Raw genomic sequence first — 16,607 nt, forward strand, 5'->3', positions numbered from 1 at the left:
CTTGCAGGCACAACCTTTGGCACACTTCTTCAGTCAAGTCTTTGGCTAAACAGCCTTGTCAGTGTTTATCTACCACATTACAAGTTGAACCGATACCCAAATCTCACCGATACCCAAATCTCACATTTCCTTGGCACAAATGACAGATGAAAGACAGTAAGAAGCAAAGTAACTAATGCAAAAATATGTTTGTGCTTTTTTAAACAAAATTTTCTACCTATGTGTTGATTACATTTCATTAGCACATCAGAAGTCACACCAATACGCTACCATTTTTCAAGAGAAGCCTTCACACTACTTTATCAATGAAGCAGTATTGATAAGATTGACTGTCTGAGCACAAACCTCGCGTGCAGAATTTAAAACCACAAGATCTGAGACTCAGCAAGAGACACTGACTCAACAGCTGGCCCTCTTCCATTTTAAAGGCAGGGGATGCATATGCATTTTATTGAGTCAGCACTTATTGCAAACTTAGAAAACCAATCATGCTGCTGAAGGACCAACAATACTAGGGGCCTGTTCTTCTATTCCCCCCTTAGAGTCTCTACACCAACTGTAAAGAGCCCAAGATTGCAGAAATAAACAAAAGACTGGACCAGGTGCAGGGCATGGAAACACTGTATTATTTTGCCACCTGTGCCCATCTAATTCTAACCAAAATATCTACCCACTTATTAAATTCTTACCTTTCTTCATAAGCAAGTAGGCTGGGGATGAGAACAGTGCATCTAGTTCAATCACCAAGCTTCTTAAACGATGAATAAATTGTTAGTGGATTATTTGTCTAGTGAAACAATTGTGAGAGTTGCTTATAATTCTATTATTCTGGCTGCCCTTTGCTGGCAAGCAAAGGCAACATCAAACACCTGTGTATCAAGTATCAACAGCTGGATGCATGTTTTCCTCTTCAAAGCCCTAAAGCCAGTTTGAGTCAGTTAGGAGTATATCCACTTTGAGATGAAGAACACCTGATTTAGAACTCAGAGAGGGTGGCTAGACCTTCCAAGACATCTGCAGAGGCCAGCAGTTTCTCCTAACTTGCAGCCACACTGTTCACCATGCAATAAAATTTTCTTCCCTTCTTGCTATGTTCACGTTTTGTTTTGTTTTTATCTATGTTGGCTTTTACTAAGAAAAGAGTTGGTGCCATTACTTTTCATGCAAACACCATGCACACAATCCACCTGTTCTTAGATTCCATGATGTGTTGCAATCTGATTAGCTGCATGTATTCTGATCTCCACATATGTAGTCGAAAATTAATACTATTTTGCTCATAATACAAGACAGGTTCAAGGCTGGACAGTTTATTCAAGAAGCCCCTAAAATTGTAAACAGCAGCATTTTATAAAGAACTCAAATGGTACGGTGTATTTTGTCCCATCTGTAGAGAAAGAATAGTGGAGACGGACAGTACTACAATTATCTACTAAAATGTTTAAACAGGGTTTCTCATATGCAATATACGAGATTCTTGTGCTGATCCTTATTTCAACCGTTCTCTGAATGGGAGTTGAATCATAGGCAAGCGGTGGCATTTTTAACCCAAATATTGTTAACATTTCAGGAAAAAAAACCCAGCAAGAAAGAAGCTGAGATGTGAAGAGAACGTAACTTCAGAAAGAAATAGAATGATTTAAAAGCTAGGGAGAAGTGAACTTTTTTCCACAAGAACACATTCAAATTAGTTCTCAATTCAGGCAAATTTTCCAAGAACATAGATACTTGTTATTAATATGAATGTGAAGGAGAAAAAAAAAAATGCAGGCTTGAATGCTTAACCACCTGCCAAGAGCAAGGTTTTGGTGGCTGAAACTGTGACTACGTCTTGATTTCAGCTTTCCCCTTCTTTTTGCCACCACCATCCTGATGGAAAGAGAGCCTTTGCTGCTACCCACGAGAAGCTGCATGTAGACATGCTGGCTGCTGCAGTCTCTTCAGAAGCAAGTGTCTTCCAAGATGAACTTTGTCTTTTCAGGTACAACTGCTACAAAGGAGCCATGTAGAACCATAGCGCTGTACAGACGGAGTTGCTATGCTTTGGCAAATTCCTTGTGGCAACTCTTACCTCCTGGCAGAAGCAGCCTCTGGTAGACAAGATCCCACTCAGTGAATTGGGCCAATATTATATGGCCACATCTACACATGTGCTTACTATGGAATAGACTAATTAGCTGTGGAGTAAAGTGTCACCATCTACATGTGCAATGGTATTAGGCTATAGTAAACTAATTAAAGCCACAATAAGACAATACTATCAGGGACAGTACTTTCTTAGGCCAGGGTGATTTACTGCGAGTAAATACACGTGAAGATGCTGACCACGGGCATAAATTATGGCAGGTCAGCCCAGCCAGCCAGGGGCCAGACTCCTGCCCACTGACTAGTCATATGGCTCTGCATTTTCCACACTCTTGTGTCCCAGTCAACCTGTCCACTGTTCAATGCCCCTACCCAGAGCCTGGGGCTGAGCAGCCTGGGCATAAACTGTTCTGCCCTGGTTCAAATTGTTGTTGTCCAGGGTGCATGTGTAGATGCTTTGCCCAGGAGTGGTTTACTCCAGTTCAAACTGCTCCAGAGTTTATTGCATGTGTAGATGCACCCTGTGACTTAGGTAACCAACCCAACGTTGATTGTGAATCCATGCAACTGATCATGCCTGATCCAAAAGGGAGAGTTATTTGCTGAAGAAATTTATGAATAAAGAATAAAATGAAGGTTTCTTGTTTTCTTTTCGGAGACAAAACAGCTTGTAAACTTAAAGAGATACATGTTAAAAAAAAAAAAAAAAAAAAAAAGGGGTCTGGAATTAACCCCTGGAACAAAAGCTATTTTAAAATGTGAAAACAAATACAGTGGTTGCCATTAAAAAGCCAGAATTTACCAACACTTAGCATGGAATAAAATGTGAATTTTCACACTTCCTTTCTATTTTAATAAATTTTTAGAAGGGACTTCAGTAGTTACATATAAACAGCCAAAAGTGCTGAAGGAAAAGGACCATCTGGACTTGCCAATCAGAGCAGTAAGGTTGTAATAACAGCTTTGAATGCAAAAGCCCAAATCACCAAAGCTCCAGTGACTTTAAAGACAGCAATACCAGTTTACCCTTACTCGGGGTCTGGCATTTTGATTCCACCAATTCAGGTAAACAAGATGAGAGGAAGGGGAGGATTCCCAGTAACAGGATAAAGACAGGCATATTGCCAATTCAGGCAGCAAGAGACAAGCCATTCAAAATGGATGTGCCCCACCAAGCTGTGGCCCCTTGGACAAAATACTGTTCCAGCAGGATAATATAAGGTTCTGTTTGATTAACAAAGGTGAAACAGAAAATAGGCAGCATTTGAGCTTAACACATCTATGAGGACTATAAGGAAGCCCTCACTCTCTAACTGTACTCCTGTTTTAAAGCCTGTGTTCCTGAATTTGTACAACACTAGTTAATCCACTCTGACACAGCAGGGGTTGTCCAAGCTGAGCCTTAGCAACAGCCTGCAGTGTCGGCCTGTTAGACTTTTTAATCCTTTTAGCCAGAGTGGGCTACTTGAAAGCTGAAAGACAAGATGAAACAGTCTGAAAAAAACTCTAAATGCTTGTGTTTAAATAACACTTCTGAGCTTAAATTGATGCGGTTTAGTCAAAGCACAACACACCAAATTCTTGAGACCACAGGCCTCCAAACCTGCTCTGTGCAAGCCCGAGAGAGAGGGCAGGCTCTAGTGAAAGAATGAAGCTCTTTTGAGAGACAGATGGAAACGGGGGCAAGAAGAGGCTGGTCTACTGAGCATGTAAAAAGGAGTTTACCAGTCAGAAAGCAGTTTGAAATGGGATCTCCAGTGTGTAGAACTGAATTATTTAACAGCTCTTCCAAATGTGATAAAAGAGTAAAACTATTCTGAGGAATCAGCTTCACTATTTTTTATTTTGAACCCCTGAAGGTCTTTATATAGCACTGTGAAGAGAGATAGCTAAAGTCTGCCACACTGGCATCATGTCCTTTGGATCATTAATATTGGCACTTTAGTGGCTTACTTTTTTTCTTCTTTTGGAGGTGACTAGCCACTACACAGGACCAACTCAAAGCCCCTTAGAGTTATAAGCAGAATGCTATGCCAGTATTAGTGCAATTATATTGATACGATTTGTATCCACATGAGGGGGTTGTGCTGTGTTAACTGTACCAGTATAGATAAAGTGGTATAATCTTACTGGTGTGAAACCCAGTTAGAGAGGCATGACAGTGCTTGATTAGGGAAAGCTTATTTACTTATGGTACTCGGAAGGATTTGTACCTTTTTAATTATACTTGCCAAAAAAAAAAAAAAAATGAAACCACACCATCAACCAAAATAGTTCAGTAGTTCAAAGTTAGCTTTCTTTCTTTGTTCACACCTTTGACTTTTCATATATAGCTTCTATGAGCTGAAGTGGAGAGCCAAACCTGATAAAAGTTAATGCAAGTTCTGCCATTGATTTCAAATGAAGCTAGTATTTAACGTTCAGAAGTCTGATACAAGTCTACACAGCAAAACAAAAAGGTGCAGTTGCCTGGGTAACAATACTAGTGTGGATGTAGCTGTAAATGCTTTAACACAGGTTAGCAACTACCCAGGATCCCTGGAGAATTTGCTAAAGCTCATCATACTGGGTGTCCTCCCTGCTATTTTGTTACCTATGCTAACTAGGTTAAAGCCATAACAAGTAGACTGCAACATGTTTATATACATATATTTTTCATTTTGTTGCGGAGACATAGCACATTATCAAGAGAGAATGGATAGGAGAATCAATGCAGACCTATTCATGTAGAGGCAAGAGAGCTCACTAGCACATTGCAAATGGTGTGAAAACACATGGGTTGCGTTAAGCTTAACATGCCAACTATAGTTTTGTTATCAGAGCATACTTGCACAAATCCATGTTACAAAAAAAGTTTTAACTTATGGACTTTGGCATTCATATATACATATACATGTATATATACACACACACACACACCTAATATATACACACACACACGTACTTTTAAGGTACATAATAGGTTTGTAAGGCTGTCATAAGCACATGCGCTGCCTGCTTTCCACAGGTGAATATGACAGAAGCAGTTAGAGATGTGACTATGAGAGATGTGGGTATGCTAGGCATTAAATGTGTAATTCATTTGTCACAAGGGAAACTTGTGCATCTGTTACATATTGTGGTACTGTACTAGACTTGTAACTTGAAAAATATTTTAACAGGTGGTCATTTTTCCCTTTTAAAGGCTAACAGGGCAAATTTAGGGGTCAAGCGTTTTTAGTGGCTGGCAAGATCTCTGGATTGACAAGGATGGGGTGGCATGATCCATCCAACTGCAGTTGGTTGAAATGGTTGAGGCAAGTTGCATGAAACTTGCCTGGTTTCAAGTTTCCTTACAAACTCAGACCACATTCATGGAAAGATTTGTTAAGAGACTTACATCTTTCAGCTTAAAGTCAAAACTAGACCCAAGGCCAGCTTCAGAGTGTCTCATAAAAGTCACAAACATTTCATAGCTCCAGCCTAAAACTAGAAACAAAAATAAAAATAACAACAAAAAACCCCCAAAAGCCCTGAGCTGTTTGGGTTGAGTTTTGGGTTCACTGGAATTTTAAACTCAAAAAGCACAGGGTAAAAAACCCCAGATATAAAAACCAAAGAAAAAAAAGTTTCTCATAAACCTCTGTGAAATGAAACTGTTGTATTTCATGCAGCAGTACTCACAAGGAGAAGTGGCGACATTACATTGGAATGGGAAACTTTACTGGCTAGCAAAGGCCAGTCTCCTCTCTCTCAGACATCCAGTAAGATCTTTTCATACCATGTTAGATTATTTTAAATGTCTGCATCCATTTTTACAGTGAAGTATGTGATTTGGACTAATAAACATCTTATACATAAACCTGTAATACGTTGTTGGCACCAGCATGGAAGGAAAGGCATTTATTTTGTAAGGTTTATGTAGGCAACCCACATTTTTAAATTTTAGTCTTAGAACCAAACTTTAACTCCTTTAACTTCCTGGTCAGCCTGCAGTATATTGTATACATTATCTAGATGTATACTAGCTCAAAACACACCTACAATTTTCAAACACTTGGCCAGGTACAGACATTACATTTTTACTGGTATAAGTGATCAGAAACTGGCCTGCACCCCTAACAGAACAGAAGTTCAGCACACACACCGATTTAAAAATGGCAGAACCCAGGCTAAGATAGACCTGAATCAATATGCACTCAGACTTAATTAAGTTGAGTTAGACTGGTGAATTGAACTTCTGTACCAGATCCTCTACTGATTCATGTTAAGTCACTGTCCACTGGCATCCTGGGCTCGTCTGGGACCCCCACTACTAGCCCGCTCTTGCAGGGAGGCGTGCTAGCACTTGCCCTATGCTCAGCTGCTCTGATTAACTGCCCAGCAGGCTTAGGCATCCCAGCTTTCACAAAGTCGAGTCAGTACCCTTTTTGGTACAGACCCTTTCCCCAGCCCCACCTCCTGTTTCTGGCCAGCTATCAGACACAGCCAGGCTGCACTGGGGGGGGGAGGGGAGGGGGGGAAGGAAGAGAGGTGGCCGTGTTCCCTGCATAAACCCCATCATAAAGCACCCCATGATGTACCAACAGACCTGACACTGAGGCCTGGAGAAACCCCATGAGCTGACACAGCATCATGGAGCCTGACTGGGCTGCTAGGCATGGGCAAGAATTCCTCCTTTCCCCCTGTCACATCATCTGTCAGCCACAGGCATCTGTCAGCTGCATGCAGGCAGCTGGGGCAGGGTGTGGAAATGCTCATCTGTGCCTGGCAGCCCAGTTGGGCTCCATGGTGCTGTGCCTGCTCATGGGAGCTTCTCCTGGGGTCAGTGTCAGATCTGTGTGTACGTCATGGGGTGTTTCATGATTAGGTTCATGCAGGGACACAGATGCCCCCCCTGCACTGCCTACCTCAATGCACTGCCTACCTGCAGCTGACAGATGCCTATGACAGATGATGCAGCAAGAGGATAGGAGAGGAGCACGCTTGCTTGTGCCTGGCAGCCAATCACTGGGAGGCGTGTAGGAGCATCCTGTACCTGCTGGCCTCAGTCAGTGCAGGCAGCCTGCATGTCCTCCCCATGCATGGAAGGGAGAACACACATTCTGTTCACTACCAGTCTAACCCATGCCATTTACAGAAAACTGTAAAACTTAGATTGAATCTGTTCTAGCTTTCAAATGTCTGTACTTAGCCATAGAGTCTAACAAGTTACTTCAGGCCTTTATGGCTCCTCCTCCTAACACTTAAATGGCACTTTTCATCAAGGGTTCTCAAAGTCTTTTCTGAAAAATGTTACTCCATGAAACTTATGGAAAAACTGATATTTCTACACATACCCCTCAGAGGAGGCAGAGGAGAGGGTATTAGTTTGCTTGTGGATTCTCACAGAACTGGGGACCATCTGGTTCATTATCTGTCTCTGATAGCAGCCAGCAGCAAATGCTTCAGAAGGAAAATTCAGTAAATTTTACAAGAGGCAGTAAGGAATTAACTTGCTCAAGCCTAGTTCTTAGAGGTTGGCTTATACTCTGAAACACTGGGATGGTCTAAGCCCTCATGTTCTTCTAAGTAGTGCTGTTATAAGTTTGTTATCCATATCAGTATCTGGTCTTTTTACAAATCCTGCTAAACATTTAGGCTGAGTGGTATCTTGTCGCACTCAGTTGTAGAACCTAATTATGCACTGTAGAAGAAGTAGCTAGACACACAGACACTTGACTGGGATAGTTTAGTGAGGGGTGATTCTGCCTTGAGCAGGGGGCTGAACTAGATCACTTCAGAAGTCACTTCTAGCCCTATTTTCCTGGAGCTACTTTGACACAACTGGATTTATAGCTAGTTAAGATCTGGTTTGTGTAATGGGCAATCTCTCTCATTTTGCTTTATGAAGAGAAAGAACCAAGAGGTATATGTGCATGTTAGGGGGAAGTAATTAAAAATAACCCCACACAAACAAGTTTATTCTGGATAAACTACTAGATGGCAAAGTGCAATGCACAGACACAAAATCTGAAGGCTGCCTGCACTTGCAGCAAGGAGTTATTGAGTAACCATTAACCTATATTTGCACTACAGAAGTCTTGAGAATAGTCTGTTAGCATTAAGATGCTTATAATTGGCATATTCATAGTTCCAGAAGGTTAATTTACACTGAAACTTTTGCTTTGGTACTTGCAAAGCCAGCCCGAGGGATAGGGACTCAGATTTGAAGTGTAGTTTTCAGGGGGTGTCTACATGAAACTCTACTGCACAGTTGTCACTGCACATTTATTTAGTACTTGGATTAGCAAATAATAAATGTGCAGTAACCAGCGAATGTCTTTTAGGTGATGCTACTGCACAGTAGCATCTTAGCACTGTCAAGGCTGTGACGTGCTACTGTGCAGTATTTTTTGGCTACTGTGCAGTCAGCATCTTGTGTAGATGACCCCAATTAGTAATATGTGGAGCTTTTTAATCCAAAACAGATCTCCTCTACTTGGAGTCAAAGCTTTTTATTTACCAAGCATACAGGTCTTTATTCTGACCTTAATATTTCTAAGCCAAGACACACATTGACCAACAAACCAGGTCCTATTCTAGTTCAATTTATCATTTTCAGCTACAGAACATTATAACTTTCCAAAAAAAATCCCAGAGCTAAGAGTTTCTCAGCTTCACAATCAGAGTCCAAAAACTCTAGGTGTGCCAACTGGGAGGGGGAAAACTTCTATTACTACAAACTGAGAAAATGTGACGTGAAAAAGATATTGAAAGGTACATTCAAGTTACATGATGATTCTTTTTCAAGTTGCTTCAAGAGTTTCATAGGGAAAGGATTTCTATTCCCTCAGCAGAAGCATGAAATTCCATATCCTTCAATTTAAAGCAGAATGCAGGTCAGGGTGGCAATGCAGAGACTAACTAACTCTTTCAAAGAATGTTCTTTGAAAGACTTCTGTAAAGATGCCAGCCTGCCTTGTCTTCTGCCTGACTTCAGACTAGCATGACTAGCTAAAGTTCTTTTTAAATTTAAAGTGAATTATTTCCCTGCATGGGAAAGATCAGTCCCTTCCTCAGCCTCTGTACATTCAATGCAAGGGCACAGGACAGCCCACTAGAGATATTGTGGGGGCATGATAGGACAATAAGCTGGATATGAGTCAGTGTGCCCTTGTTGCCAAGAAGACTAACAGGTGCATTAGTAGGAATACTGCCAGCAGAACAAGGGAAGTAATTACTCCCCTCTACTCTGCACTGGTGAGGCCACATCTGGAGTACTGTGTCCAGTTTTGAGTCCCCCACTATAGAAAGTATGTGGACAAGTTGAAGAGAGTCCAGCAGAGGCAATGAAAATGGTTAGTGGGTTAGGGCACTCGACTTATGGGAGGAGGCTGAGGGAACTAGGCTTATTTAGTCTTGAGAAGAGAAGACTGAGTGGGGATTTGATAATTAGGTAGCAGGCTTCAACTACCTGAATGGAGGTTTCAAAGAGGATGAGTTTGACACTGTTCTGACTCATTTCAAGCTCGAAACAGTGAAATTGAATCAAAATGAAGGGCTTTGAACAGCCTTGAAACAAAACAAGGCTAGTTGAAACGTTTTGAAAGTTCTGAAACATTTCAAGTTTCAAAGCAGCCAGCAGCCAGGTGATAGGAGACAGGAGAGAACCAGGGCTGTGCTCCCAGTGGGTCTACAGCCCCATGTGGTTCAGCTGGAAGTGCAGCCCTAGCTCTCCCCACCTTCCATGGCTGGGCTGCGGGAAGCCGATCACAGATTAGGGGAAGAAACTCAGCCCGGCTGAGCTAGCACTGGGGATGGGAACTCAGCTCAGCCAGGCTGAATTCCCTTTCCCAGCCCAATTGATCATAGCGATGGGTAGGGGAACTGAGTGATCAGGCTCAGTTCCCTTCCCCAGCTACCTGGTCCCAGGCTAAAGCACCCACCTTCCCTCCCTCATCTGGCAGGCAGATTGGGGCCCCGCAGCCCCAGGAAGACTGCCACAGCCCCCACAGCCCTTCTGGGGTTGTGGGGCCCCATCTGCCTGCCAGATGAGAGAGGCTGTTTTGAGCTTCCCCATTATAGCGTATGGGCAAAACTTTGAAATGGCGTCACTGTTTTGATGAAATGAAATGGAACAGCAGTTTCAAATCGAAATGAAATGCTGTTTCATAATTAGTCACATTTTATCAACAAAATTGCTATCACAGGGCTACAAATGTCATTTAAAAACAAACATGTTGCTCTTATGCTTGGATAGGACCAAAGTTAGGTTACATCAAACCGATATAAAGCCAAACATTAGAAGTGAAACTTTATCATGCTCCTTTAAGTTCTGAACCTGTCAAAAATTTAGGCAGTTCATTTGTATTAATGTTGCATATATTGACAATATATATAAGACCAGGGGCAGGCAATTATTTTGGGTGGAGGGCCACTTACTGAGTTTTGCCAATCCATTGAGGGCCACATGACAGCCAGCAGAGCCCCGTATACAATCTCTGTCTTACTGAAGTACAATACTAATCTTTTCTACTCTACTTCTTCTACACAGGGATCGCTAATATTCTGGTTTCCCAGTGCCATTCAAGACTTTTAAATGAAAAAAGTGCTTTGAAAACAGAAGTAAGACTGTATAAATCAGACATTGTGTAAGCCTTTTCTTTTAGTATGCCAAGATTTTTATGAGATTTTTTTAGCTCAATTTCCTTTTCACAAGATACAGTTAATATTCTATAGTACTGACATTACTTAACTCTTTAGTTCACATAGTCTGCATGAAGGAAAAATTCTACCTCTTCTAATTAAGTGTTTGTGTCAGTTATTATGCTTTGAAAATACAGACTATTTTACTTACCCACTCCAGGCATCTTTTTGATAAGTAAGTGGGTAAACAGAATTTTCCCAATAGACATTCAAAGCAATTATTATGCATGTGGTCTCAAAAAAAGTCCTTTAAAAAGTTATTTGTAATATTTATAGTATACAATTACTCTTAATAATGCAGTAGATTCTGATGGACTGATGCAACTCTATCTTAAATTTTCTTCTTTCTCTGCCAAAAAATCTGTAAGGATCAACAACCCTAGAGATGAGCTTTGCAGTGAGCAGTGTTTGGGAGGGGACCAGAGTGTGGTATGGGAAACGTATCTTAAGACTCAAGGAACCCCAAATATTAGCTGACATAGAAGTTCATAGCTTGCTTTGTGGGTTGGACATCTATTCTTCAAAATGGGGGGGGGGGGGGGAGGGGGGGCATTAATTGTATCGCATGTCTTAACCTAAAAGAGAATTTTTACTACAGGCTTGGATGTCTTGTATCAGAAATGAGCTTCATGGACATGCATACAAAGTGCACATTAGCACACTGTACAGAAAAATATATTTGAAGTAAATATTTGATTCTGGAAACACCAACTACTGAGGTTGATATTTATTATTTAGAATAGTAACCTTGACTTCCATCAGTAAGTATGTTTATTGACATCACTAAAATCAATTCATACCACATATAGCATACAACCTATATCTTCACAGAGCAAATCTTAAGAAGGGCATTCAAATTATATGCCTTTATATTGGGTGCCTATTATACTGGTATTTAGCCACACTTTTTTGGCAATAAATGTTCAGACAAAAGGAAATGTCATACTCTAAAACCAGGGAAGCTACTGAGTGATTCATATGAAGGAAATATGCATAATCTAAACTTGGATAACACAACATTTCAGATTAGAGAGTCCCTGGCACCCACAATCGTGAGACAAGTCTGAGCCACTGATTTCAATTAGTAAAGATAACCACAGGGGTAGGTGTTTGCAGGATTACACCACAAGCTTTTTGTAGCAAGAGATTGTTTGTGCTCTATTTCCAGACAGTACTTAACACAAAAAGGGAGGCAAGTTGGGCAAATATTGCACTCCTGCAATATATACAATACACGATAAAGACAGCAGATATCAGGTATTTTTCAACGGGGAAGAAATTAATCACTAAAGTTTATATTTACAAAAAAAGACAAAAATCCCATCTATATACAAACTTAAAGTGCCTTATGTTAAAAACCCAACAAAGACAAAACCAAAAGCAACCTGGTTCTGTTAAAAAAAAAAAAAAAAAAAAAAAGTAAAAAAAAAAAATTCACTTATCTGACCTTAGAGCAAAGGAAAAGTGAGGGAAGATACTCTACTAAGTAAAAAAACCGCACAGCGCTGCACACATCTCCCTACAAACTACTACAAAAAGATGTCAAAACCAGAATTACAAGAAACAGACTCAATTGATAGGCAGCACTAAGGAACAGTTAAATGTACTTTTAAAAAACAAAGTTATAAGAATGCAAGGAAATATCCGGTAAAGCTCAAGTTTGTTTTTTGCATACACAAAAATAATTCTGTTGTTTTCATGATTTCTCCACCTACAGATATCACTGATGTGACCTGATTGAAACCCTTGAACCTGCATAGGATGTCTGGAGTTGCACTAAAGCCCTTTTAAACGGTAGGGGATTATACCATTTAAGAGATAAAAAATTAAGTACAACCTTAGAGCTTTGGTGACATAATCCTGCATCTGATAGAGGAATGGGCTGATGGTTTGCTAAACTGGAGCTAGCAAACAGCAATTTAGAATTGCTTTTCCCTTGTACTCTTGTCACCAATCCTGAATGTATATTGAAAGAGCACCAGTTTCTTTAAGGCTATCTTTGGAAACAGAGTTGGTAAACATGTTAGCGTATTTAGCATACACGATGTGCCATCAGATTCAATACAATCTTCATTTCTTTACCTAGTGGCATAAGGGAGGACCTGGTGTGGTGCGATAGAAAAAGGACCATATCCTTTGTGGTGTACCACATTCAATTAATATGTCAGGCTTTCTAAGTCTGTCACTGTTCACCATGGGTAGAACAATTGTTTTGCTTCCCCACTCCCCTCTTTTTCCCAAATTTCAAATAGTATCACTCTAAAAAAGAGTTATGGATTTCCTTCTCTGAGAACTGCATGGACTGATAAAGTAAAATCCACGGCAGAAAACGACTTGTTATTTTTTCCCTTTCTCTCTCAACTGAAATTATGAGGTAGAGAATGTGCAATAAATTTTGGCGGGGGGTGGGAGAAAAAACGAGACCACTTTGGACATTTCTAATGACCAGTCTATGTAAACACTATTGAGAAATATGGGCAAGAACAATTTGTCTAAGGGAACGATTATTTTTCTTGCCCCAAAGTCTAAATGTTACTTTTGTTAGGTTGAATATTTTGAAATTTTAGTTCATTTAAGTAGAGGGGGAAGAAAAATAATTTTTGGGAATGCTGGACATTTGCTTTTTGCCTCAACTAACATGCCCCTGCTCCAGTTTTTTTTTTTTTTTTTTTAATATTATAGTCAACAGAACAGATTTTGATTCCACTTACTCTAGGAGATTAAAATCTGACTTCAGGAGTTTAGATGATGGCCAATACAAAGGGTACTGGTCTCTCCATGGGAAATCTCAGGTGCTGGGACAAAATGAGTAATTCATCATCATCATCACCACCACAAATGGGCACACACTTGTCATGGTAACAATTTAGCAAATGCTAAATTCTGTGCTGCTGTAAATGAACATAATTTCATTGGCTTTGATGCAACCTCAGTTTGAACAAACTGAAAAAATGTTGTCATTGTGTTCTTATCAGCTCCCTGAGCCTACTCAAATACGGTGCCTCAACCCAGTTCATATTCCCCCTGAAGCTCAGTTAGAGGCTGCTGTATACTAGTCCTTACTTTAAACACTGCTCCACAGAGTTCACTCTATTATCTCACTGAATGAACATCATTTCCTCAGTAAGTCTTCCTGCTCTGCAGATAAAATGGCAAATAAATATAGATGATGGGTTTTTTGTGTTTTTTTTTTTTAGGGATAATCAAATGCAGGAAAATCCTCTTGTTGGTCTACCAATATTGCTTCCCTTGCTTGCCAGCAGCCCAAGAGATACGCTAGGGAGCTAGGGAAGCAGCAGCTTGTTGCTAGAGCTTCAGGATCTCTGCCACCCAGGCTAAGAGGTGCTTGTGAGGATGACTGACTCAAACTGGGCAGCAGTCAGCTCTCTGATTCAGTAAAATCCCACTTAAAACTTTTAACATTCACCTGTTGTGTATTTATTTACCCTGCTTTCGAATCAAACTGGATCCAATCAGTGTGGTGCTTGTAACGTAGCTTGTTGTGACACAGCAGCTGAGACAAGCCATCCACATTCCACAACACGCTTATTAATATGAATAACTAATGACTCACACTGACACGATCAAGGCCAGGAACCAGTCTGCAACTATAAAGAGTTATAACACGCAACTCACAGCACCGCAGCCAAGTCGGTGAGCGATCTGTGCAGTTTTGCACTCACTGTAGACTGAATATGCATGTCCCTATACAGATGGCTTGGATGATCAGCAGGTCTATGTTTCAGGGAAAGAGTTCAGATGTATCACAGGCTATTTAGGGGGCAAGTTGAAAGAACACAGAGAAGTTTCTCATGCTAGCCCACTTGCTTACTAATCTGAATAACTGATGACTAAATCATCTTCTCCACGGAGGGCTGTGAGAATATCAGAGCAGGATTGCAAAAATTCTGTCCCTGTTCAAACAAGACAGACTTCTGGATGTTGCTGCTCAATTCCTTCTACTCTTAGAGGACCGGCTGTTTTTCCCCCCAAGTATGGTTACAGCCGATAATTTACAAGTATCAGGGAACAAGGCATGGAAAGCAGCACTAAGCTTATCCACAGCTTTTCCTGGGTCACGTGAGTTACAATTAACTTTAAGCAAGTTTCTGAACTTTCTTACTTCTCAGTGAGCATACTTCTTCCTTTTGCCACCGTGACTGCAGCAGAAGTGAGCCAGCATCACGCTCTGCTGGCTATACACATGAGCTTGCTTCTCATTCAGTATTACAGGCTAAAGCATACACACAGCCTGCTGCTATTTTTAATGGCTTTAGCTCAAAAGCAATGATGCTGCCACAGTGATCCAAAAAAAGGTTTGTGCTCCGGTGGTTGTATTGTCTATGGAGAAAATTCATAAGCATGCAATAACTCTTTGAATGGTTTAAAAGAGTTTTTATCATAGTACCTCTAAAGAACTGACAAGATGAGCTAGTAATCCAGTAACCTAACACAGAGAAAATTCCTCAAAGAAAAGAGAAGTGAGAAGAAACCTATGCACTGTAAAATTCTCCCAAAATGTGCAACAAAGTTATATTTTCTTAAACATGGGACAGTTCAAATTATATTTTAAAAGCTGAATAGCACTTACCTCTTATGAAGCACTGTTGGTAAGAAGGAAATGACTCAAATATGCTGTTTGAAGCCATAGTTTCCTCTTTAAAACTTACTCTCTCTTTAAAGTGGGGGAATATATAATTTCTTTCACCTTGGGAAGTGAAAAATTAAGAATGGTCACTGTTACAACCCTCCTCCCAGCCATCACTCTCTATTTTATCTTAGTGCCTCTGAAGTAACATAAGCCAGATTATAAGGTTCTTTTTCTAAAGCAAACTCTTAAATTGTTTAAAAAAAATAGCGGATCAGTTGTGGTTTGATGATGCTTACCACTCTATGAAACTCTGTGGTTTGCAGTCAAAACGATTCGCCCTGTCTGCTGACCAATATCCCGGACCCGCTCTTGTGTGACTGCCTCTGTACCCAGCTTGTGGTTCTGTGGTTGTTTATGAGGCCCAAAGAAGTGTTTCACACAACCAAAATTACAAATTTAACTGTTCCCCTTTCCACAACCTGTCTCAATTGGCCCTTACCAGTCACATGACTTCAGTGATGTCGACTTTTTAAAAAGAAAAAAAAAAACTTTCTAAGCAATGTCCTACCCACTCCACCTGCCCTCCCTCAAACTGAGCAAAGAAACAGTAGAGTTTGGAGAGAGAGAGAGAGAGAGAGAGGAAGACAGACAGACAGACAGACAGACAGAAGGTAAAAAATGACTTACAGCCCCTTCATCCTACCAATGGTCTTGCTGATTTAGTACAACTCTGCTTGTTTTGTTGTTTGTGGTTTTGGAACTACTGATTATTTTGATAGAGATTTCATTGCTGCTTATTCAGCAGTAATTCAAACCCTAGTATTAGGCTAATGCTAAAGCAGGATGTATAAAAGTCACCATTTAAAAACATTTGAAATCAGCTATAAGAAAGCCCACTAGCTAGGAACTCTAGTGCAATGATTAAGATGAAAAAAATTTATAGCTGTACCCTCTAACAAGGAAAGCTAAGGAAACTACTTAACATATGCTCTCAACAAAGGGTGTTTAGGTTGTAACTTATTTCTACAGGGTGAAATTCTGTAGTCCTTTCTCAGGCGCAGTTCCCATTGCCTTCAGAAGGGGTTCTACCTCTACTGAAACTTGCCTCAGCATTTTTAGATTGCCATGAAGCAAAAGAGCTAAGAACTCAATACTTCGCATTTCTTTCCTTCCAGGAAATGAAAGGAAACAATAAAGCTTTCTAGCAGAACAGGCCAGCCCATGTTATTCTGGCTCTGGTTGGAAAACTACAAAGCCACTTATT

At 40.5% G+C, this 16,607-nt stretch overlaps 1 long non-coding RNA gene across 1 annotated transcript in view; it reads right to left on the bottom strand.

Annotated features, from left to right (window-relative positions):
- The window catches only part of LOC109305803, a 79,695-nt gene extending 63,856 nt beyond the window's left edge, over positions 1–15,839 (bottom strand). The window contains exons 1-2 of the long non-coding RNA XR_002099723.1: positions 15,640–15,839; positions 15,344–15,460 (exon numbers count right to left, since the gene is read on the bottom strand). This is a non-coding gene — a long non-coding RNA (uncharacterized LOC109305803). The remainder of the gene's footprint in view (positions 1–15,343; positions 15,461–15,639) is intronic.
- Positions 15,840–16,607: the final 768 nt, after the last annotated feature.

This window comes from Crocodylus porosus, unplaced genomic scaffold, assembly GCF_001723895.1.
Source record: "Crocodylus porosus isolate Cpor-Errol unplaced genomic scaffold, CroPor_comp1, whole genome shotgun sequence".
Classification (NCBI taxonomy): domain Eukaryota; kingdom Metazoa; phylum Chordata; order Crocodylia; family Crocodylidae; genus Crocodylus; species Crocodylus porosus.